This window comes from Xyrauchen texanus, chromosome 37 (genome assembly GCF_025860055.1).
Source record: "Xyrauchen texanus isolate HMW12.3.18 chromosome 37, RBS_HiC_50CHRs, whole genome shotgun sequence".
Classification (NCBI taxonomy): Eukaryota; Metazoa; Chordata; class Actinopteri; order Cypriniformes; family Catostomidae; genus Xyrauchen; species Xyrauchen texanus.
Window position 1 is genome coordinate 10218968 of NC_068312.1, and position 25485 is coordinate 10244452.

Consider the following 25485-nt stretch of genomic DNA (forward strand, 5'->3'; position numbering starts at 1 on the left):
GCATTCTAGAAAGAAAATCAGCCAAGGGAATATTATTTCCTGATACACATGACTGTGTGCAAGACCAGAGAGTGTGTCTTACCTGTCTTTGTGCCGATGCTGCCATTTGAATCTGGCAGAACTTAACAGCTTGATCTAATGCTACATCCTCATCCACCTACAGAGAAATAGATAGCAAGAGAAATTGCATGAATAAAGCATTAACACATCAAACCAGACAATAAACAGTGCTTCTACAAAGACAGACAGTTTTTTTCCATATTTGAGATCTAAGGCCAACACTTCCAGAGTGCATATTTAGTATTCACCAAATTGGAGGGGGTGTGGTGACTCATTTCACATGCAAAGACGTTAGCCAATCATAACAGATAGTGCTGTCACGAGTATGAAATTTGGCTGACGATTAAGTGTCAAACAAATGATTGTGATTATGATTATTAATTGTCTATTTTAGGGCTTTCACAATAAATTGTCATATTTCTTAAGGTGTATGTGTGCTTCATAAACCTTAAGAAGTCATTTTACATATTTTACATTATATTCAAATATATGAGTCAAACAATAAAATAGGGAAATATGATTTCCTTTTAAGGCTTTAAAAAAACGTATGAAATGACATGAAAAATAATGTTTTGAATATCAAAATATTCTTACAAGCCTGTTGCGCAGCTTGTTCTCCTGTAGAGAGTCTGTTGAAGTTCTGCTCAATTTGAACAATCTCAACTTTGTACCCATTGCCGCTGAGCTTCTGAAGCATCAGCTAATGATTCGTCAACAGACAATTCAGATCAATTATATTTCCATCGGCAGTGCCAGCACTAAAAGCAGAACACGATGTGCTTTTCATATGAAGTTCAACGCGGTGCTTGCTGCCCTGAAACAAATCATGTGCGTTCCATATCCAAAGTGAAAAGACAGCCTGATGATGATAAATATTGTGGAGGAACAGATTTAATGTGAACTGCAATGAATAGTGATCCTATCAATCAATCAACATCCAACTTAGAATTTGAAAAAGTTTAATGGGTTTGTGTATGACTTTATTATTTTAGATTATTATTAAGAAGAATATTTCTGCTCTGTAGGTCCATACAGTGCAAGTGAATGGGAGCCAAAATGTTTACGCTGCAAAAGCAAAAAGTCATCATAAAAGTAATCCAATCGACTCCTGTGTTTTATCTATATCTTCAGAGGTTATATGATAGGTGTGGGTGAGAAACTAATCATAATTTGAGTAAATTTTGGTAGAATTTCCCAGCCCAATAGAGGGTGATATGCATGAATAATGTGAATCACCAAAAACACAAGAAGAAAGTGAAAGTTTACAAAAGGAGACTGACAGAAGATCGCTTCTGAAGACATCGATTTAAACACTTGAGTCTTATGGATTTCCTTTATGCTGACTTGTGTTCTTTATGGATCATTAAAATTTTGGCACCCATTCACTTGCATTGTGAGGATCAAAAGAGCTGAGAAATCTTCTAATAAATCTTCATTTGTGTTCTGCAGATGACAGAAAGGCATACACATCTGGGATGGCATGAGTAAATTTTCATTTTTGAGTGAACTATTCCTTTAATGTTAAAACATGTTAATAAAGCATTAGTTATATAATGTTTTGTTCTACTGTGTCCCTTCCAGAGGAAATAAGTGTACACACACACACACCTTTTAAAATCAGAGATTAATCACAACTCACTATGAAAAATCATGAGATTAATCATGATTAAAAACTTGAATCTACTGACAGCACTACTTGTAATATTTTTGCGGAGAAAAAAAAAAGAGGAACTTTTGGCAACTTGGTTTCAACAAATGCCCTTTTCACAGTGAGTTCTGAAACTTACAGTATGTTTTCATAGTACAATGAACACCTGTATATCAAAAGATCAAGGAAAATCTTATTCCTTATATCATGACCCCTTTAAAAAGGTATGATAATAAAACAGATTGTTTAATTCTTGGGGTTAGAGAGGGGGTGGAAAATCGGTTGTATTAAATTAATTTATGAGTGTATTGGGTGCAACAGACCAAAGGTGTAGAATATTGCCGTTTTAAGTATGCAGAAGAAAAATTGGTTCCTTAAACAAAGAAACTGTTTATTTCTTTAATTTAACTATCTGAAGCACTAACAAAGAGCTTGACTCATTACAAAGAATGAAAATGAATGGCTCAAAGCATTTTGAATGTGAACATGCAGAAAGCCCAGAGGATGCTCTAGAACACTGGTACTAAACTGCTTTTGCTTCGGGACTCAGATTTTACATTGGACATCAAGTGGCGAACAACCATAGTAAAAACTTTACCTGTATGTATTAGTTTTGTTCATGGTTTTCAAGTATAGGGCATGAATCAAGTGACATTATTTTTGTTGTTGATGTCAACAGAAAGAGATAATAGAAGTATTCTCTCCCTCTTATAAAAATTTAAGAGCCTATTTATCTTCTTTATCCCGTTTATTTCCTAATTACAAACATTGTTCAAACACGAACATATATTACACATGAGGAAATCTTAATAAAGCTAAATTTAATAATGACATAAGCACAGGTAAGACCATGGATGGCTCCTCATTAATGTGGTTAGGTCAGTGTAGCTAGTCTTAAATAATAATAACAATAAATTATTGAATTTATAAAATAGTAGTATCCAAAACATTTTCACTCACTGCCACTGTTGTGGCATGCACGCCAGTGGGCAGAGCATATCATTAACGCAAGATAGTTCTGTTACATTCGTGCAAAAGCTTTAATCGCACAACGAAAATATCGAAGTGCAGATGAGAAGCCTTTAGATGAATGCAAGATTATACTTAAATTAACAATTGCCAGCCCTAAATTTCACTTGGGTGTCCGCCAAGACATTTTTAATGGGAGAGCCTTGGCATTGTTCTCTCCCTGCAATATGTGACCCAATCCCAATAGACCTGCAACCCACCAGTTGAGAAACACTGCTCTGGAAAACAACAACAACAAAGTTCAGTCTCTCATTAGCCACAATGTTTGAACCTGCCAGGAAAGCTCTCAGAAATCAGATGATGACCAGTTGATTCTGGGAGAAGAGACCCACACAAATGAAGTACCAAAATCAGATCAAGTAATAAGGGATAAAAAGCAGTGTACACAAACAGAGAAACAGTATGAACGTTTGCTTGGGTCAAAAGAATCTGTACCAGCAATTGCATGTGCCAAAACAAGCAGATGGCATGACTGTGCCCTGAAAATGAACAAACCAAAACAAAGTTCTGTCTGGACAACACACCAAGAGCTTACATAAACAAATGAAGGAATAGTTAACAATAAAATGTATTCTGTCATCATCTACTCATTCACGTCATTCAAAACCTGTATAATACGGACAAGTTTTGCAGAATGTTCACACCTGTTCTTTTTTAAACATTGGAAGTGTGATCAGTAGCTGTTAAGCTCCATAAATGTACAAAAAAAGCATATCAAATGGCCCATAGAAGTAGTACATACTTGTGCACTAAATTCAAGTCTTCTTAGGCAATATACAGTTGAAGCCAAAAGTTTACATACACATAGGTTGAAGTCATTAAAACTAATTTTTTAACCACTCCACTGATTTCATATTAGCAAACTATAGTTTTGGCAAGTTGCTTTGTGCATTGTTGTGCGTGATTGGAATCATTTCTTCCAACATTTGATTACAGACAGATTGTTTCACTTTAAACTGACTACACAATTTCTGTGGGTCAGAAGTTTACATTCACAAGTTAACTGTGCCTTAAAGTCCAGAAAATGATGTTAAGTCTTTAGACAATTAGCTAATAGGTTATTTGGAGTCAATTTGAGGTATACCTGTGGATGTATTTTAAGGCCTACCTTCAAACTGCCTTTTTGCTTGACATCATGGGACAATTAAAATAAATCAGCAAAGACCTCAGAAAACATTTTTGGACCTCCACAAGTCTGGTTCATCCTTGGGAGCAATTTTCAAACGCCTGAAGGTACCACGATCATCTGTACAAACAATAGTACACAAGTTTAAACACCATGGGACCACGCAGCTATCATACCACTCCTAGAGATGAACCTAGTTTGGTGCAAAACAATCACAGAACAACAGCAAAGGACGTTGTGAAGATGCTGGAGGAAACGGGTAGATAAGTATCTATATCCACAGTAAAACGATATTGATAAAACCTGAAAGGCTGCTCGGCAAGGAAGAAGTCAATGCTCCATACCACCATAAAAAAAAAAAATCCAGACTACAAATTGCAAGTGCACATGGGGACAAAGATCTAACTTTTTGAAGGAATGCCCTCTGGTCTGATGAAACAAATATTGAACTGTATAGCCATAAAGACCATCGTTATTTTTGGAGGAAAAAAGGTGAGGCTTGCAAGACGAAGAACACCATCCCAACCGTGAAGCATGAGGGTGGCAGCATCATGTTGTGGGGGTGCTTTGTTGCAGGAGGGACTGGTACAATTCACAAAACAGATGGCATCATGAGGAAGGACAATTTTGTGGATATATTGAAGCAACATCTCAAGACATCAGCCAGGAAGTTAAATCTTGGTTGCAAACAGGTCTTTCAAATGGACAATGACCCCAAATATACCTCCAAAGTTGTGGCAAAATGGCTTAAGGACAACAAAGTCAAGTTATTGGAGTGACATCACGAAAGCCCTGACCGCAATCCGATAGAAAATTTGTGGGCAGAACTGAAAAAGCGTGTGCGAGCAAGGAGGTCTACAAACCTGACTCCGTTACACCAGTCCTGTCTGCAGGAATGGGCCAACATTTTTTGTGAGAAGCTTCTGGAAGGCTACCCAAAATGTTTGACCCAAGTTAAACAATTTAAAGGCAATGCTACCAAATACTAACAAAGTGTATTTAAACTTCTGACCCACTGGGAATGTGATGAACGAAATAAAAAGCTGAAATAAATAATTGTCTCTACTATTATTCTGGCATTTCACATTCTTAAAATAGTGATCCTAACTCACCTAAGACAGGGAATATTTTCTACGATTAAATGTCACGAATTGTGAAAAACGTTTAGATTTATTTGGCTATGGTGTATGCATGCAAACTTCTGACTTCAACTGTATTTTCTTGAATTAAAACATGTGTGAATGTTACATTTATTTATAGATTGTTGAATCAGCATTTGCAAATCCTCACGTGTGTGGCTTTGGATTTGTGTGTGACTATTTTGAGTCTTTCCTGCCAGGTTTTGATTCACCAATAGCATTTTTTTTTGTCAAAATCCTTTTTACCCAATCACATTGTGCTTTTAATCCACCATTCATAACACACCTTGCTGAACTCTGGTGGATATCGCCTTGTGCGCATTTGATCGCGGTTTAGCGTGGGGGTAATCAATTCCCCGTTACCATAGTTGCGTGAGTGTTATGGATCTTAAACCCATTGAGCTTTTGTGGGATCAGCTAGACCGTGAGCCTGACAGGACAGCCACATTTATGGCAAGTGCTACAGGAAGTGTGGGGTGAAATGTCACCTGAGTATCTGGACAAACTGACAGCTAGAATGCCAAGAATCTGCAAAGCTGTTATTACTGCATGTTACTATATTACTATATTATGTTAAGCATAATATCTCCAGAGAAGTTTGATTCATTTTTGATGAGAATTTCTGAATATTTTCTTTTCAAATTGTAATAGTAATTTTTCACATTATTAATGTTCTGACTATACATTGCGATCAGCTGAATGCCACTTTGGAGAATAAAAGTACCAATTTCTTTACATAAGAGCAAAATTTGTAAATTTTCCAAACTTTTGGCTGCCAGTGTAGATTTTTTTGATCTTCCCAACTTTCTGACACATGGAGGCTGTCGAGTTGGAGAGCTAAATGACCTAAAAAGACCTCTCACTGGAGTGCTTGTGGTCATGGCAACCAGAGGAGCAAGCTGAGATTGGGCATCCCTGGTGTCTGTTTTTATGTCAGATACTTGGAGCACGGTGCTTTCTTTTTAATATTGTGTGTGTGGGAGAAACAGAAGAAACAGAGAGACAGAGAGAGAGAGAGAGATTGAAGGGGAGTGAAAGGCACCTTTGTTGATCCAAATCATTTGTACACGTTCTCTTTGTATGACTGAAAATAACCTAATATGTGTGACTAAACAATTAGGAAGCTAATTGGGGTGTTGGTGGGTGGTAAAAATCCAGCACATTGTATTGAATGACAAAAAATGTTGTTACCATCAAACATCTGTTAGTGATTTTATGCAACTTAAGGAGAGGTATTTAAAAGGTGAATTTTTAAGTTTGAACACTTACTCCTATTCAAGTATAAAATGCAGAGAAAACATGAAGTATGCTATTGGTAAGTAGATTTTCTTGAAAAGTGAAAACACTGTGCCTCTGTGTTGCTATGAAAACATGCTCTGTTTGGAGCATTGAATTCGTGGTGGGACTATCTGACTGTAAAATCAAATGGAAGGGGGAGTGTTTGGGAAACCTTATTTTGAAATGTGCAATTCTGTTTGGTAATGATAGTGGAGCATAAATGACACACTCCACATTTAAATGACACACTCCACATTTAAATAAATTAAAAGTAACAATTCAGTGCTATTAGTATTTTTTTTAATTCAACCAATTAATGACACAAGATGCAATGCATTTCAATGCTGAAATTAATTTGTTTCATTAGCTATGTTCAAAGAACCACAGCAATCTAGTAGAGTTTATAGGCGGTGTTTTCTTGCAGGTTTAAGATCTGGTGTGCATGTGTGTGTGAGAGAGAATTCACTGTCAGGACTTGTTCATCCGGTCGGTGTGGAATGAGATTTCAGGCCTATGACGGAAAACACTGAACTACATCAACACTGCACACTACTCACAAATCCACAAGACAACAACACTCACACAAACACATACTGTACACGTCGCCATTTGAGTCTCTATAGCTTGACTTCAAAGAGATAATCTACCCAGAAATGAAAATTCTGCCATCATTTACTCATCATTTCCAAAGCTGTCTACAGTTTTCTTCTGTGAAACATATCTTGAGAAGTGGAGGTCGACCAATATTGGATTTTGCAGGTAACGATAACTAAGCTGGTGAAAAGGCCAACAACCGATTAACTCCCTTTGACCATGGAAACATAATTAAATCATTCAAGCGCAAGGCACTATGGGTATTCCCCATAGCCTCAATTTTGTACTCAATAGTTTGAGTAATTAACACTTAACATCTTAAAAGTCTATGGATTTTTAAGAAAAGTAGTACAAATGTACAAGGATCTTAGATATTTGAGTTATGAGCCCAAAACTGACATTTCATGTTATGTTTAATTAAGACAACATGATTATGACAATTTAAAAAATTTTTTTTTTACAGTTGTCATAATCATGTTGTCAAGTGGTTTACGGTGTTCTACCAAACACTAAAATAATGTACTTCACTAATATTGAGAAAGTGCATGCCTTTAAATATGTAGTACTGTACACAAGAATTGGGGCAGTAACAGAATACTACACACCCCTTTAGTGTCTGGCATACCAAGGAGGTCTGCACTATGATTAAGGGCACACTAATCCGAATCTTGCGTACTACATAGGACAGCCAATATGCAAATTGGGATGCAAGCATGTTCTTTCCTCGCCAACATCATAAAATAACACAGCTTTACAAGAGCTTTATGATGATTATGTCTCGGCAGTTGACATTAGTCAACAGTGGTGGAGATGAAGTGATGTTTTATGGTGTTTAATCTGAGGGTTATGTGGATGCTGCAAAAAGCTTTAATCCAGGACTTCCTGGAGCTTACAGTAAATCAATGTTTATAATGTGGATTTAACATGGGAAAACCTTTAAGGCACAAATTTACAAATCACATGCTGCTCAATTGACCTCTAGTCCTGCTTTCAAATGGGACAACTTATTTCTAAAAGGTTTTTGTATGAATGCATTATACTTCACTTGGAATACCTTTATCATGCTTTATATATGCAGGTTTCAAGTGCTGCTGAATTGTTAAATGTTTCAAGTACAGCTTTTCCTCACTAAGGAAGATTGAATGAGAAGAAAAAGTAAGGTAAAGACAGGCCAATTTGATCCGTGAGTCAGTGTCCAGGGGCCGCATTAAAATCTCTCTCCATTCTAATGTCATCTCAATCATTGAGTCAGTGACATCTGCTCTTCACCAGGAATATAAAACAGTGCTTCATTACAAACAACCACAGGATACGCACTCACAAATGCAAACACATGCACAGACCAGCAGGCGCACTACATTCAGACTCAGGTAGCATGTCTCACACACACACACACACACACACACACACACACATTTCAGGGTACCTCTAAATTCTTGAAAACCAATTAGAGCAATTGATCACCTCAAAAATTCAATTTCTCTCATCATTTCCTAACCCTCATGGCATCCCAGATGTGAATCACTTTTTTTGCTGAACACAAATTAAGGGTTTTAGAAGAATATTTCAGCTCTGTAGGTTCATTTAATGTAAGTTAATGGTGATCAAAACTTTAAAGCCCCAAAAAGCACATAAAAGGCAGCATAGGAGTAATACATAAGACTCTAATAGTTAAATCCATGTTTTAAGAAGTAATATGGTAGGTGTGGATGAGAAACAGATCAATATTTAAGTCCTTTTTTACTATAAATTGTTCCTGCTCAGTAGATGAGGATATGCATGAAGAAGGATCTCAACCATCAGATCTACTCTCCACCCTCTCCTCGCTGGGCTTCACAGGAACTGTGCTTGACTGGTTTAACTCCTATCTCTCAGGTAGGTCCTTCAAGGTAGCCTGGAGAGGTGAGGTATCAAAGCCACATCAGTTACTTACTGGGGTACCTCAAGGATCAGTGCTTGGGCAACTCCTCTTCTCTATATACACAGCATCACTGGGATCCATCATTCAGTCACATGGCTTCTCTTACCACTGCTACACTGATGATACTCAACTCTACAGTATTTGTCATTCCAGCCCAACGACACCACAGTGACTGCTCGAATCACTGCCTGCCTGGCAGACATCTCGGCCTTGATGAAGGAACACCACCTGCAACTCAACCCAGCCGAGACCGAACTCCTTGTCTTTCCAGCCAACCCTGCTGTTGAACACAACATCACCGTGCAGCTGGGTACAACTACAGTGTCGCCTTCCAAAGTGGTAAGAAATCTAGGGGTAACCATCGATAACAAGCTAAATTTCACAGACCACATCTCAAAGACGGCAAGATCATGTAGATATACACTCTACAATATCAGGAAGATAAAGACCCTTCCTCTCTGAACATGCCACACTTGTCATAACTAGACTGGACTACTGTAACTCTCATTGCAGGCCTCCCAGCATGTGCAATTAGACCTCAGCAAATGATCCAGAATGCAGCAGCATGTCTGGTCCTTAATGAACCAAAGAGAGCGCATGTTACACCACTTTTTGTCTCTCTCCACTGGCTGCCGGTTGATGCTAGTATCAAATTCAAGGCTCTGATGCTGAATACAAAATAGTCACTGGGTCTGCTACAGCATACCTAAAATAATTTCTGCAGAGCTACCTTAATGTGCATTTTGGGGTTTTACATTTCTGATCACCATTCACTTTTAGAAAAGTGAGCATTAGCACAACTCTCCTCAGCAAGCATGACAATTTGATGTATCATTCAAATTCATTGGAGATTTGCTAGATGAGTTATACTTGGGTTTCCTTGAGTTTAATACTTGGGATGAGGGGTTTGTTCGAATCCCAAACCCCAAGCATGAACACTAGAATGCATTTTCAAAGCACAAACGTGTAATACACTGATTTATGTATTCACTGCATATTTTGTGGTTCTGTGAGCAACATAAAGCCAGAAAATGTTCTTTTAAGGCATTACAGATTTTTATACAAAAGCATACTTGAATCACCACATTGATGACAAATGTAATGGAGCTTGTGCGCTACACTGTCATTAGCAACACCAATAATTTTCTACAGTTCCATATTTATTCAATTGGCTCTCCCTCTCTCTCCCCCCAGGGATACTTAAGTCTATGCAATACAACATTGTATAGTTTTATCATGCATGAAATAAACATCCTACTTTAGGTGGCACTGCATGGTCACTAAAAGAATACTTTAATTAGTGCTGCTTGCTAAGGCAAGCTTATTGCTCATGCTTACAGTCCCAGTTATTTTTTGATCGTATTTATTAAACTTCAATGCATAACTCGTGTTCTGGACATGAATGACATCAAAAATCTTGAAGCTTGTTGAGGAAAGGTGTGCTATGACTTTTCTAAGCAATCAGACTTGGGATTTTCACTTGGCAGACAATAAAATGGGCAAATAAATTCCATACTAACATTGAAGGAGGTACCTGTGACATATCTAGAGACATGGAGTGGACTCTTTTGACTTGGGCTTGCAAGTCCACACCCTAGCATTGTGGAAGCGATTTTTGCATGGGCGAGAACCTCACATATTTTCCTCAGAAAATCTAGAATTCTACATCTAGCTTACAGTCCACACAATGATATTTATAGTCCTGCTTATACCAGGCAACTCTATATCATGTAACTGACATCATGTAACTGACATCATTATAACGCTTTCCCCCGCCGTCTGCCGATTTAGATACATTTGTGCGTGAACCCCAGCTTATATTCTGAAACACATTTCACAGATAAGACAAACATACTTTTATTTGTTTTTCGTCATGTAGAGAGACAGACTGTTTGGACTTCCCCTCACAATTGTTCTTTATGCTTTTATCTCTATTTTGTTCAGCAGATTTCCCCATTAGTGTGGTTGTACATTAACCTTTTTTCACCAGTATGAGAATGCTTGTCAGCAGAAACACTGTCAAGACATATCATATTTAAACTATAATTAAACAGAAACACGAGCATGAGCATGAGTTGTACTTAATGTCGCGGCATTCCAGACATCTGTCAGTCTGTGCGTTGAATGGTGACACAACGGCTAGGTTTGGAACTTTTTCTGTAAGCGGAACAAAAACAGACTACATGTCTGATCATGTTGTCTAAAATCATGCCAAAGGCCGAATTACAGACATGCTGATATTTGGTACAGTAGCATGAACAGCATGAGTGTGATAGCGATTTCATATTACAGTTCTGCAAACAAAAAGTTTAAGGAATAGTTCATCCAGAAATAATAACTGTGTCACTTTTCTCAATCCAATGTGGTTACAAACCAGGATCAGAAATGGAAAAAATATGAAAGAAGCCCCCAAAATTCAAAATGTGGGGGCAAAAAATACCCTTGTAATGAATTCTTAATTTTTTTTTATTTGTCAGCATCTGATATAGTTCTATGGAGTCCTAGTTATATGACGTGGCATAAATATGAGTTGGGGTTGTGTGGCAGGGCAGAGGGCGGGGCCAGGTCATGATTCCGCACACACATCCTCCTTTCCATTAATTTTTAATAATCAATCGTGAGAATGTATATAAATTAATCAATTAAATTAACATTTCACCGTAAACGGATGAGACAAAGCTTATGTTTAAAATTATTTGAAAAATATTTACTTAAAATATTTTTACATAAATGTAAAAAATGCCCCTAAAAGTCAAATCCAGGGGGCAGATATTGCCCCTTCATGCTAAATATCTGACACAGCTTTTTAATGTCCAACCTATGTCATAGTCACCATATTTGGTTTGGCTGCTGTATTCTCCGCTCATCAAAGATTTGATTTTAGAGACAATAAAAATGTGTCTTTCACATGAAGTGATCGTGTGGCTTCAGAAGACTTGGAATACAGGGCACAAGTCGTATCAACCACCTCTACCATGGTTTATGGTGTTGTTGTTTTTTGGAGCTTGACAGCCTGAAGTCACTATTCACTTTCATTAAAAGGCAAGCAAACGTGTGAATACTTCTAAAAAAATATATATATTTTGTTTTCCACAGAAGAAAGTAAGAATTCATAATAAGAGACAATAAGGGCAGATTTTTTTGTCTATTTTTGCTCTTCTAAAAAAAAATACAAAAATGAAGCCAAAGCAGGACCAATTATTGTGTGTAACCATGCAACAGCCTATATGCAACCCTGCAAACACAGTAAAGCTAAGTGAAAGAGTGAAGCGTGCCAGTGCTGTTATATTAAATATCAGCACACTTGAAATGCCGCTTGTCCAATCAAATTAGAGGACCAGAACTAACTCTTGTATAATTGTTATTGCAACAACAGCAGGTTCTCTCACATCCTTTCTCACCTGTTTAATCAGCATGTACGACTCCGACATAATCTTTTCGATGCGCTGCAGGTCGTACGTCATGCCCTTCTGACCTTGCTGCCAGACCTTGTACGCATCCAATAGAAGTGTCTTGCCCGACTCCACCTCATCCATTAGTTTCCTCTTTCTGTTGGGTCGCTGTGGTAAGCCCAGCTCGGGGGTGCTGGGCAAAGGTGTCGGGTTGCTTGCCACTGGTGTTGTAACCAATGTAAGTGCTCCCTTTACTGGATTGGCCTGATTCTGTAGTTGTTGCTGTTTTGAACTAATGCTTAATTCCTCCAAGGACAATTCAGCAGCCCGACTACTCTCTGGAATCCTCTCGGCTTCCTCAACTGCTGATTTAATGCCCACCTGCTCTTGCGGGGCGCAATAAGTGGGGGTTTGAGGGTCTATGAGTTTTGAGGCACCAGGCCATGGTCCCATACCAAGTTCCATAGGCTCTACAAGCACAGAAGTACCTACGTTGGGTTGAGCGGTGGCTCCTGTCATGGAAGTCTGGGGCAAGGGATCGGGTGAGAGATGGAGTGTGGCTGGGTGGGGCTGCGGCTTGCTAGGGTGTCCAGTCTCACTTTCGGTGATGGTAAGGGGATCAGGGAGAGCTGCTTTAGGCTGTGTGGGGTGAGGGCATTTGGGGTCCTCCGCAGCAGGGGGTCGGTTGGACACATCAGCTGTGGTCATTTCACCCATAGAGGTGGTGGATGGTTTAGGGGGTTCACTTACCTGAGAGAAAGAATGATACAGATGTAAGAAAGAGAGACTAGGTGAAAACACACTGATTGTCATGCTAATGGCAAAGTTTAAGGCAGCTCTGATGCAGCATTTAATTAACACAAACAAAGCCATAATTTGGAAGCTGCACGGAGCTACTACCTTGACTTGGAAGTGTACAGATACCTTGAGAAAGAAAGCAAAGGCAGTATGTTGAGTGATACCATCACTCTGTCTTTGAGCAGTGAGGATGGCAATAGCTCATGAGTTAGCACAAACGTAAGTTTATCCTTGACTGTCACTTTTGGCTTTAGTCACATTTTCTTAAACATGCTAGTGTCTCCACACGAACAAATGCTACCAAGGCCACGGCTCAGCTTCTATTTCTAATGCAGTATGAAAACAATAAGCAAAACAAAAATTTAAACAAAAAGCAAATGGGAACAAAACAAAGGTGAAACTAAAGCTAAAAAAAAATAAAACAAGAAAACAAATGTAGGTGTCATACCCCTATGAGTTTATCCAGATTGTCCTCCAGCACTTTTACAGTGAAGAAAAATGCTCGCTTGGCCAAAACTTGCCGGTCCACATCTCGCAAGTACTTCCTATAATACACAATATATAAACAGATGTTTATAGATGCCATGATGCAAGAAATAAAGAGGATAAAGATCTTGGAGAAATCTTGGAGACAACAGAAACACATACGTAAACCTGTTCTACATAAGCTTAAGAGGTTACATCTGATTGGCTCATGCACTTTAAGACATGCCCATTTTGAAACACAGCTCTTATGAACTTTATTACCGGAAAAGAAACATCAGCTTCTTTCTAAATGAAGCAACAAATTGAGCATGAAATGCGGTGCATTTTCAGAAAGGATTTTCCATTCTGCTTTCTAAGATTTCAAACAATTATAAAACGATAAACAATTTCAGACAAGGCTAATCAAGTCCACCTTTTTGCATCTAGTTCGTTTTGTGGGTTTATCATCCCCATTTCTCTGTGTGGCTTCATCAATTTTGTGACTCCAATCATGTTAAACCAAAAGCCACCAAAGTTTGTTTTAACAACATTACCCAACATTTGGAATGACGCCCAAAAATGCTGTCAAGGTAGGTTTAGAAACAGCATTTGTATTCATTTGTTTCCCATGTGGTTGTTAGGTAGCAATAAGCTGTTATCTATACAATGAAGTGCATAGATTTGAATGCTCAAAGATGCTCAAGATACTTTTTGTGGATCAAACCAAACAAAACAAAGCTATACAAAAAAAAGAGAAAAGAAAATCAACAAAAAGAGATGCAGTAGTCTTACTTTCGCTGGTCAGGGGTTCTCTGAAGCATGAGGTAGATTTTGAGTAAGGTGTTGTGATCTTTCAGTTGAGACAGCACATCTAGCAACAGCACAGTAGATCTGTTCATATGAGATGCAAAACTACCAGGACGATCAATGTCATCTACTGGAATATGCCAGATGCCCTGAGGAAGAGAAGAGATCCATTAGCAGAGAGAAATGGTGTATGGCTGGCATGTATCAGGACACCCTTAAGACCAGGGTTGGCTGTCAGGTCTGGCTTAAGTCTCATTTCCCAAACAGGGAAACTGATTCTACCAAAGCAACTGTTGAGCTTCTCTTTACAGTACTGCCCAAAAAAAAAAAAAAAAACACATAGGGGCCAATTATGACAAGCATGATTTATTAGCCCACAAACATGGATTAAAAATCTCTCATTGGGCCAAACAAACCTTTGGGTAGATCAATTAACATAAAATGCGTAATGATGAGTGATGAGAGGTGAAAATGTGTGGGTTGTGGGAATGAGCGGATGTTCATTCAAATACTTGTAGGTGAAATTCAATGTGCTAATGCTGGCAATATTTTGCCTGAAAAAAAAAGAAAAACAGTGTGTCTTGGCAATCTACATCATCAATTGCTGTGCCCTTATTGGTTCTTTATTAGATGCCCATCATAAGAGCAGTCACACTGCGATTACAACATTTCTGACACTGTCAGAAATTCATGCGAGGCCAAGAGACATCATAAAGGCAATTAATTGACCTTTGGTGAGCATATCATATTAGGCGATCCAAGATCTGCCAATTGCAATCCACGAAATTTTTATAAATTGCCAAAATCCTGACAAAAATTGCAGTGTGAACCTGGTTTAAGAGAAAAGAAAGGAGTGGAGGAGAAAGGTGGAGGCATAATATTTTCATTGTAAGGCCATCTGTTCCTGACTCTTGGTGTGTTGGCCTCCAGCCATGATGAAAATCTACCCACTGATGAGAGATCTGCCTCTACCCACTCTCTCTCACTCCAATACATCCTCTTGCTATCCATCTCTTTAACCCTTTTCCTAAAGCTCGATCTGTTCTTCTCTCTTCTAATCATGTGTATATAGTGTGTGCAGTGCAAATTGTTGGAAAATGGCAGACCAAATAGAGGTACTAATGGTGAAGAACAAATATACAATGAACTAGTAAAGATGCTAAGTCCTAAAACAATCTCAGCAAGGGCGGTTTCAAGGGTTGTTGCATTGCGTAGTTTCATAATGCAAATCATAATGCAATGCAAGTGCACATTCTTGCACTGTATCATTACTGCACACAACCTAATAAAGCCTCAGGCAATAAAAGGTATTGCTTTCATTTTAATCAGAGTTTTTGTCCTAACCAAACATGACTGCAACCAACAACTAGACATTTTACAGAACAGGTAGTTTCCATTTCTGTGATGACGCATTGGGTAGCCCTGCACACAGTGCACTCTCATTCAAATATGTTCTGATTGGTTGGGACTAATAACCGATTAATCGAGGCAATTAGATGTGTTTTTAAACTATCGGCTATCAAATCAACTCGGATAGTTTCCAATAGTTATTTTTGGTTTAATTTCTCTGTGGCCACCGCTGGTGGGTTCTGCAGTCTGAACTCCTTGGTTCTACAGTATAACGGCACCCTCCAGAAGTGAAATACAAACAATCACGGGACTAGGCTGGGCAGAGAGACAAACGCTTCAGAAGTGGATTTAAAATCAACAGAGAAAAGCCAAGGTATACAATACACAATCTTATTATTGTCATGGTACAAAAAAATCGAGCATTTAAGACAACCAAATATGGTTTGATCATTAATTTGTTTACAACTGTTCGCAGCACTGAAGAACTGCATTGCTGAAAAGGTGGAGAGGATGCTAACATTAGCTGTTTGAATAGTTAGAACAATGTTAGAGTATGTTAAACTGCTCACCTTTCCTTTTAATTTGTTGTTTTGAATAAAAAAAAAAAGTCCCTTATGAATTCGTGCAGATCCGTTGAGTTTTTTTTATAAAAGTTTTCCAAACTTTTCTCCGTTCTAACCAAATAAACTTTACATTTTACACCGAGTAGAAAGTTGATTCAGATTATAGATTTTAAAAGCTATTGGCTGATTACTCCCCACTTTAGTTATCAGTAGCGGCAAAACCCACTATTGGTCGACCTCTAGCGGGGACTGTGTGTCATGCAGTGGAGTCACGTTCAGTGTGGATAGACAAATTGCTTGTCACAGGACTCTCATATGTGTCTGGTAAGGATACAGTGCCAGCGACGGTACAAGGGGGGATAGAGCAGGCATTAGTGCAACTCTGTTCTCTTTCAGTTCAACTATTATCTTTACAGAGAAACAGTTTGAAGACAGCCTTCCTGAGAGAATTTATTAAAAGGTACCTGAACAACAACATCTCCGATTTAATGGATTTTGATCAGCCCCTCGAGTACAAAATGTTGTTACAGTAAAACAAGAATGCCCGTTAAAGTCAACATAAGAATACCTTTGATTGAAATTGTTTTAAGTAAAAGAGGACAACCAACAAAACAAAAAAAAAATAAATAAATAAATAAATTTATAACAGGGTTTGAATTTATCCATTGGGAATCGACTGGATCACAATAAGTGACTGTTACTTTCCAGAATGGAGTCAGGGAACGGTTGAAAAATAAGAAGGCTTGGTAATGTGAGCACAAAAAGAAAGTTGTTTCAGAGGCAGAGCAACATATACATTGAATGAAAGATTACGAAGATAAACATATGTGGGCAAATGAACAAAACAGTTATGCTACTTTTGCACTTGGTAGATCAGCACCGAATTCTCCATCTTATCCACCAACCACCCATCAAATGATGGAGAAGAGTGTAACTGACATATTTTCAGACGCGTGGTGAAGTCAATGCACTTTCAGCATGTTAAAGTGATGATTTAGGTGCCAGGATCACAGTAGTGGAGCGATGCTGCTCAGTCCCGCTAGAGCCCGCAAGATCAGAATTGCACGTGCAAAATTTGTTCATGACCGATTTTGTGGGTGCATTTGCATCATTACCTGATCTGCATAATTCCTTTAGTGAATCAGGTGAGAAGCACCTACAACAGGACAGTGCGCTTGTTCCAATGTGTTTTTTCAAACATAGATGCATTCACATCGGTGTTTGAAAACTTGAATAGTAGGTCTGAAACTATTAGCCAATGTTATAGACAATAAAACAAAATTGTCGAATAGTCATTTTATGTCATTTAACGTAACGTGAGATCATATGAAACTAATGATGGCGCACTAGAGCAGCACTGCAGCTCCCGCCTAACTGAGGAGAGGAAGAAAACACAGCTCACAGTCCAGATGCACTCTAAACTTTCACAGCTTCAGGTGATGTAGATCGCAAAGTATGAAGGAATTATAAAAAATATATAATAATAATACGTCTAGAATGCATTTATATTTAATGCATAATAGCTTTATTAAAGTAAAAAATAATAAGTAGGTCATGTAAAAAACTGCAAACTCCAAAACTGGCATTTCTCTGTGCCTCTTCTATGAGTTGAGCAAAGTGTCTCAATCTGAGGGGGAGAGATTGAAAATGCATCCGACTGATGCACACACTTTCACATGCTTAATGCAGCTAGATTATAACGTGATTGCTCGCAACATAATGTGTGTCAATGGGCATTTCTTATTGTGAAGAAAACTGGCAATATACAGCTTTATTAATAAGAGAGAGTTTGTTTTTTTGTGAGTTAAAGATGGATTGAAGTGAACAGAAAGGTGAGAGAGGGTAGTCTTCGCCCCATTATACACTGCAACAAAATACATTTTTGATTTGTTTTGGCTTGTTTTCCAATAAAAACATCTAAAACTCCTTTAAAGCAATATATATTTAGCAGCTATTCTGCAGAAGAAGAACATTTTTATCTGAGAATGTTGAATATAATATTGAAAATACAAATATTTTAAAATGTCTAAAAATCCTTTTCACAAAAAGATGTATTCAACTGAGGAGCAACATATCATATATTTAGACTTGCGTTTAGAGAATAGATCTTGAATACAAGTATATTTTGGCGTTACTGCACTTGCAGAAGTATAACAAGTGAAAAAATAAACATACAAAATACATTTATATTTGTCTCTTAAAGCAAGTCTAAATATCTTATACGTTGCTTCTCAAGTAAATGTATATTTTAGACCATTTTAAATAGATAATAAGACAAAACACTTGATAACAAGAGGATTTTTTGCAGTGATTTTTTTTACAGACTTAAACTTCATAAAGAGTATTTTTTCCCTTTAATTCAGTGAATGTCATTTAGAGGTATTTTTAAAGATGATTTTGTCGTTATTGTTAGCAAATATGTTTAATACAACCTTAAGTCGGGGCACAAGCTGAATAGTCGGCCAAGAACTAATGATTAATCATTGCAATAATCACCCGAATAATTGAATAATAGTTAGATTAGTCGATTATCAAAATAATCTTTAGTTGCAGCCCTATTGCATAGAGATAGTTTCAGACCTAATGCATTCTTCAAAGGAGCCAGCTGTGTGAACGTGTCTCCAACAAGTACAGAACTTCTTATAGTAAACATAAATTAGAGAAAATAGTCCATTTTGAAACAGAATCATGCAGCAGTTAAAATCTGGAGCAAGCATCCATACAACAGTCTTTTATTTTAATTATCAAAACAGTGAAGCCCAGTTTTCCATAATGCTTGAATCTTTCTGATTGCCCTAAAAACAGGAATGTGAGGGAGGAAAGGGAGACTGACTGAGTTAGGGCTGGCAGACAACCATGTTTGGACATTTGGACATTCCAGAAAATGTAGGTAATAGCACAGAGAACACTGTGGAAATTGAGGCTGTGGGTGCAGAGAGAATATACAGGAATGAAAAAGGAGAGGGGAAAAAAGGAACGTGAAGCAAGAAAGAAAGATCTGGTTGTTTATTTGCGTGCAGCATGATCTAGTGATGCATCTGCTATTCATCATATTTAGTCCAGAGCAGAGCAAACATGCTGACCAAACCAGTACATGTCAGGACAATGAGACGAGTAAGGTTATGAGGGAGAACTTTGGGCTTTAATTGATAGGTTGATGAGAAGCAATGACTGAAAATCATACGGTATATATTGGGAAGTCAGCTGTGAAAAGCTGCCCGCATGTATTGTCGATTAGTTCTGTCACTAGTTGATGGGTATTTGTCAACTAATTGTGGATCACATGATCTGTACATAATCTGCGTCACATGCATTTCATTACAAATGCATTTGGAAATATTTTTGGAATTACGCTTAAACTATCTGACTTCAATGAAAAATGACTGCTATGAAATAACCTGCCCAAAAATAAACATACATAACAGTCTTTATTTTCAAGTCGAAGATATTTTAATCTCCAAAATAATTTGATTCAATGTGATCATACAATCATAAAATGTGATGCAATGTCCATAGTTACAGTTAATACAATTCACCGTAATCGTACAATATTTGTACATTGCACATTTATTTTATGCAACATGGGATATCTGTCATCTGAATGCACATCAAATAGCCACATGAGGTGCTTCCATTGTTGACAGCTTTGTTGATAACAATGGGAATGAACTAGTTCTGTTTTGCATCAGTCTTGCAAGACTGGTTTAAAGGAGCAAAGTTGATTTTTCAAACCAAGAACTGCAGTGGAAACTTGCGAAACAGTTCTAGATTGGGCATTGGCACCCTGTCGGTGGAAAAGTAACAAGTGGCATGCTCACTGTCTAAAGCAGACTTTCCACCTCTGAACAATAAACAATACATTTTACAGACTTTCATCAGTGGCTGCCATAACACATAGTTTTGTATGCGAAACAGCAGTCAGAGAGACATGCTTGCAGAGAATGTGTGTGTTTGTGTCTAAAAGGATTTTGCCCTTTCACTGCAGGGATTACCCAAAGCCCATCCAGCACGACACAGGGGATGGCTAGATATGGGAGAGAGTCAAGAAGTGGCATGTGCTGATGGATGGATTTGAGAGGAAGGCAGGAGGGGGCGTGTCCTAATGGACAGATACAAGAGAGAGGCAGGAGGTGTATGTCCTGATGGAGAGACACGAGAAGCAGGAAGACGCGTGTCCAGATGAGCATATACAAAAGAGAGGTGCATGTTCTGATGGAGAGATAAAAAAGAGAGGCAGGAAGAGGCATGTCCAGATGGACATACACAAGAGAGAAGCAGGAGGAGGCATGTCCTGATGGACCTATACAGTGCATACAGAAAGTATTCACAGAGCTTCACTTTTTCCACATTTTGTTATGTTACAGCCTTATTCCAAGATGGATTAAATACACTAATTTCCTCATAATTCTACAAACAATAGCCCATAATGACAACGTGAAAGAAGTTTGTTTGAATTCGTTGCAAATTTATAAAAATCACATGTATAAAGTATTCACAGCCTTTGTTCAATACTTTGTTGAAGCAACATTGCACCAATTACAGCCTCAAGTCTTTTTGTGTATGATGCTACAAGCTTGGCACACCTATTTTTGGGCAGTTTCTCCCATTCTTCTTTGCAGGACCTCTCAAGCTCCATCAGGTTGGATGGGGAGTGTCGGTGCACAGCCATTTTCAGATCTCTCCAGAGATGTTCAATCGGGTTCAAGTCTGGGCCACTCAAGGACATTCACAGAGTTGTCCCGTAGCCATTCCTTTGTTATCTTGGCTGTGTGCTTAGGGTCGTTGTCCTGTTGGAAGATGAAACTTTGCCTCAGTCTGAGGTCCAGAGTGCTCTGGAGCAGGTTTTCATCAAGGATGTCTCTGTACATTGCTGCATTCATCTTTCCCTCGATCCTGACTAGTCTCTCAGTTCCTGCCGCTGAAAAACATTCCACCACCATGCTTCACTATAGGGATGGTATTGGCCAGGTGATAGTGGTGCCTGGTTTCCTCCAGACATGACACTTGCCATTCAGGCCAAAGTGTTCAATCTTTGTTTCATCAGACAAGAGAATTTTGTTTCTCATGATCTGAGAGTCCTTCAGGTGCCTTTTGGCAAACTCCAGGCGGGATGTCATGTGCCTTTTACTGAGGAGTGGCTTCCGTCTGGCCGCTCTACCATACAGGCCTGATTGGTGGAGTGCTGCAGAGATGGTTGTTCCTCTGGAAGGTTCTCCTCTCTCCACAGAGAAACGCTGGAGCTCTGTCAGAGTGACCATTGGGTTCTTAGTCACCTCCCTGACTCAGTTTGGCTGGGCGGTCAGCTCTAGGAAGAGTCCTGGTGGTTCCAAACTTCTTCCATTTACGGATGATGGAGGCCACTGTGCTCATTTGGACCTTTAATGCTGCAAAAAAATGTCTGTACCCTTTCCCAGATCTGTGCCTCGATACAATCCTGTCTCGGAGGTCTACAGACAATTCCTTGGACTTCATGGCATGGTTTGTGCTCTGACATACACTGTGAACTGTGGGACCTTATGTAGACTGTGTGTGCCTTTCCAAATCATGTCCAATCAACTGAATTTACTACAAGTGGACTCCAGTCAATTTGTAGATACATCTCAAGGATGATCAGTGGAAACAGGATACACCGGAGCTCAATTTTGATTGTCATGGCAAAGGCTGTGAATACTTATGTACATGTGATTTTTTTTCATTTTTATTTGTAATAAATGTGCAAAGATTTCAAACAAACTTATTTCAAGTTGTCATTATGGGGTATTGCTTGTAGAATTTTGAGGAAAAGTAAAAATAGAATAATAAATAAATTTTATAATAAGGCTGTAACATAAAATGTGGATAAAGCGAAGCGCTGTGAATACTTTCTGGATACACTGTACACTCACCGGCCACTTAATTAGGTGCACCTGTACATCTACTTATTCATGCGATTATCTACCCAGCAAATCATGTGGCCATCATCCAGCGAGCAGCAGTTCTGTGGACATTAACGACTTGTTAATGGTCAGACTGATTAGAGTTGACAGGAAGGCGACAGTAACTCAAATAACCATGTATTACAACACTTCTATACAGAAAAGAATTTCTGAGCATACAACATGTCGAACATTGAGGCCAGAGCAGCAGCGGACCCCTCCGGGTACCACTACTGTCAGCTAAGAACAGGAAACAGAAGCCGCAGTGGGCACATGCTCACCAAAACTGGACACATGCTCACCAAAACTGGACAGTAGACGATTGGAAAACCATCACCTGGTCTGCCAAATCTGGATTTCTGCTGAATTACACAAATGGTAGAGCCGCTGCAGCCTTAGTTTTCTGTTCTTGGTTGACAGAAGTGGAAGCCAACTTGGTGTTTTGCTGTTGTAGCCCATCTGCCTCAAGGTTTGACACGTTATGCATTCTGAGATGCTATTCTGCTCACCACAATTGTACAGAGGCATAATCAGAGTTACCGTAGCCTTTCTGTCAGCTTGAACCATTCTGCTCATTCTCTGTTGACCCCTCTCATCAACGAGGCATTTCCATCCACAGAACTGCCGCTGAATTGAGGTTTTTGGTTTTGGGCACCATTTGGAGTAAATTGAGACTTTAGCGCATGAAATTCCCAGGAGATCAGCAGTTACAGAAATACTCAAACCAGCCCATCTGTCACCAACAACCATACCATGGTCTAAATCACTGAGATCATATGTTTCCCCATTCTGATGGTTGATGTGAATATTAACTTAAGCTCCTGACCCATATCTGCATGATTTTATATCTTACACTGCTGCCACATGATTGACTGATTAGCTGAATCACATGATTAAGTAGACGTACAGGTGTACCTAATAAAGTGGATGGTGAGTGTACAAAAGAGAGGCAGGAGCGGGCATGTCCTGATGGACATAAACAAGAGACAAGCAGGAGGGGTCATGACATGAAGGACATATACAAAAAAAATAGGAAGGAGGGGGTTGTGTCCTGAATAATGGATACAGGAGAGGCAGGAGGGTGTGTGTCAAGATTGATGGATTTTGGAGTAAGCCAGCAGGGTGCATGTCTTGATGGACATAAATGGAAAGAGGTAGGCGAGGGTGTGTCCTTATGGACAAATATGGGGAGAGGTGGGAGTGGGCTTGTCCTGAGGGATAGATACAAGAGAGGCAGGAGGGGGTGTGGATGGAATGATACTCTTATGTAAATCTGGCACAGAACCCTTGAACTGCTGTACCTCAGTCCAAATAAAACTGCTTTACAGCCAGACTACACACACAAACACATTAGTCATTGGTCATTCTTGCAGTGCAGCTTACTGTATTACCACAGCAGCACTGTTGTTGTGAACAGTGTGTTTTGGTAGGAGAAAAATGGGTTTGCAATAAATGGGTTTGCATTTTTTAAAGTGGTCATGTCAACTTTACCAACATTAAAAACGAACCTAAAGGAAAAAAAAAAAAGCATGACATGATCCCTTTAATACCATAATATACAGTACATTACAAAAAAAACATACTTTCATGTTGATGAAATGAAAATGCCATTATAATGTTCAAAACTTTCAAATGACATTTGACTGATCACAACACACAAAAATTATCTTTGATCTTGAGGCAACTTGCTTGAAGGCACAACAGCATGTATAAAATTTATTACAGAGCATAGTGCATGAGTTGTGTATGGAGTACTTTCATGATGCTTTTATAGTGAACTTTGGTCTTTTTTGGAGCTTGACATCCTCGGTTCACTACACATTTGCTGTATGGGGAGATTCAAAATTCTTAAAAATTCATTCATGTTCCACAGAAGAAAATCAAACATGTTTGGAATGAAATGGGGGTGTGTTAATTACAGTATTATTGCTTAAAATGGCAACACAAATCATAACACATACTGAAGTTTTATGTGTTTTTATTTGACAGCAAAACTCAGTTGCCATGATGATTTTGGCTCTCAAAACTTAAAAAAAAAATGTCAGTGTATATGAAAACATCTTTTGTACTTTGTCAATATGGTGACTGATATTCAATAGTCTGCAGTCGATGTAGTTTCAACGTGTTCATGAGAATCAGCTATTCATAAAATGGAGAGATATAATACATCCCTCTCTCTTTCATAACTATTGGTTTAACACAAGGTTTGAGGGGTAAGGACCCTGGAATTTGATACATACGTAGATGGTTTTATTCTTTCTCAGTATCTTTTTGTCTGGGAATAGCAACAACTTGATGATAGGGAAATAAAGAATAGTTCAGTTAAAGAACAGCTCTTTACATGTGTCTTAAGTCATTCAAGGGAAGATAAAAGCATTTCTTCCACAGTAAATAAAATGCCTTGAAGAATAAAGATGATGAATACAGCCAATCATCTGCATCTGATTAGATCATATCCACTAGTATGAAAGAAAACTCCTCGACTTCAGCTGTGCTCAGTGTGCTTATTTATTAAAGCTCTACCATCAGAAAAAAAGCTTTAAAACCATACAAATTGAGTTTAACCAGCCTTAAAGAGTAAACTGAAATGTCCAGAGCAAGAAAAAAAACTGTCATGTCTGTTGCAGGCCTACAGCTGCAACTAATGCGATCAATATAATTTGACAGCAAAATCACTGAATTGTGGCGAACACAGCAGACACGGGGCTTCCCTGAACAAGCGAGACCAGTCCTTTGAGCTTGAGTGCCAAAGAAAGTCTGAAATTTACTACACAAGAAATAAATCTTAAAACCAAAATCGACAGTTTCCTTAGATACAGAGAGCTTTTCACGCGGGAAGAATTCAGAAACACCAGAAGACATGTTTCTGATAAGCAGCGGTGTCACACAGTTCAGATTTTACATTTTTTACGTTTGATAAACAAGGCGAAATGTTTCTGAACAGATACATTTTCTGTGTAATTGCAGAACTGCACACTGACACTGAACATTGAGTGCTCTTTCAGGGGATTCCCCCTCATAACCCCAGCCTCACCTACTGCTAAAAGTGTCAAGTAAGCGTTCAAAACTCCACACACTCATCTATAGCAGCATTTGCACTGCTCGCGGTAGAAGAACCGCATGCCAAAGAGGAGAAAAGCAGAAAAAAATGAAAGCAAGAACAAGGTGGTTCCCAGTTTTCTGACTCACGGCACACTTTATCACTCCATTTCTGAACATTACCGCTGCTCGTGTTGACGAAATGCAGGGTGCCAACATGAGCACTAGCTAACTATTACCTACGTCATGCATCGACGCTCAAAGCTTGCTCGCACTTTCTGTCACTATGCTCTCTACTCTAACTCTACAGCACTCCTTTTTCCCAGCTTCTTCCTCCAATTCCTGCTTATAAAAAAACAAA

At 38.6% G+C, this 25485-nt stretch overlaps 1 pseudogene; it reads right to left on the reverse strand.

Moving 5' to 3' along the window:
* Window positions 1–25485, reverse strand: part of LOC127631270 (calcineurin-binding protein cabin-1-like) — a 95427-nt pseudogene that overhangs the window by 27264 nt on the left and 42678 nt on the right.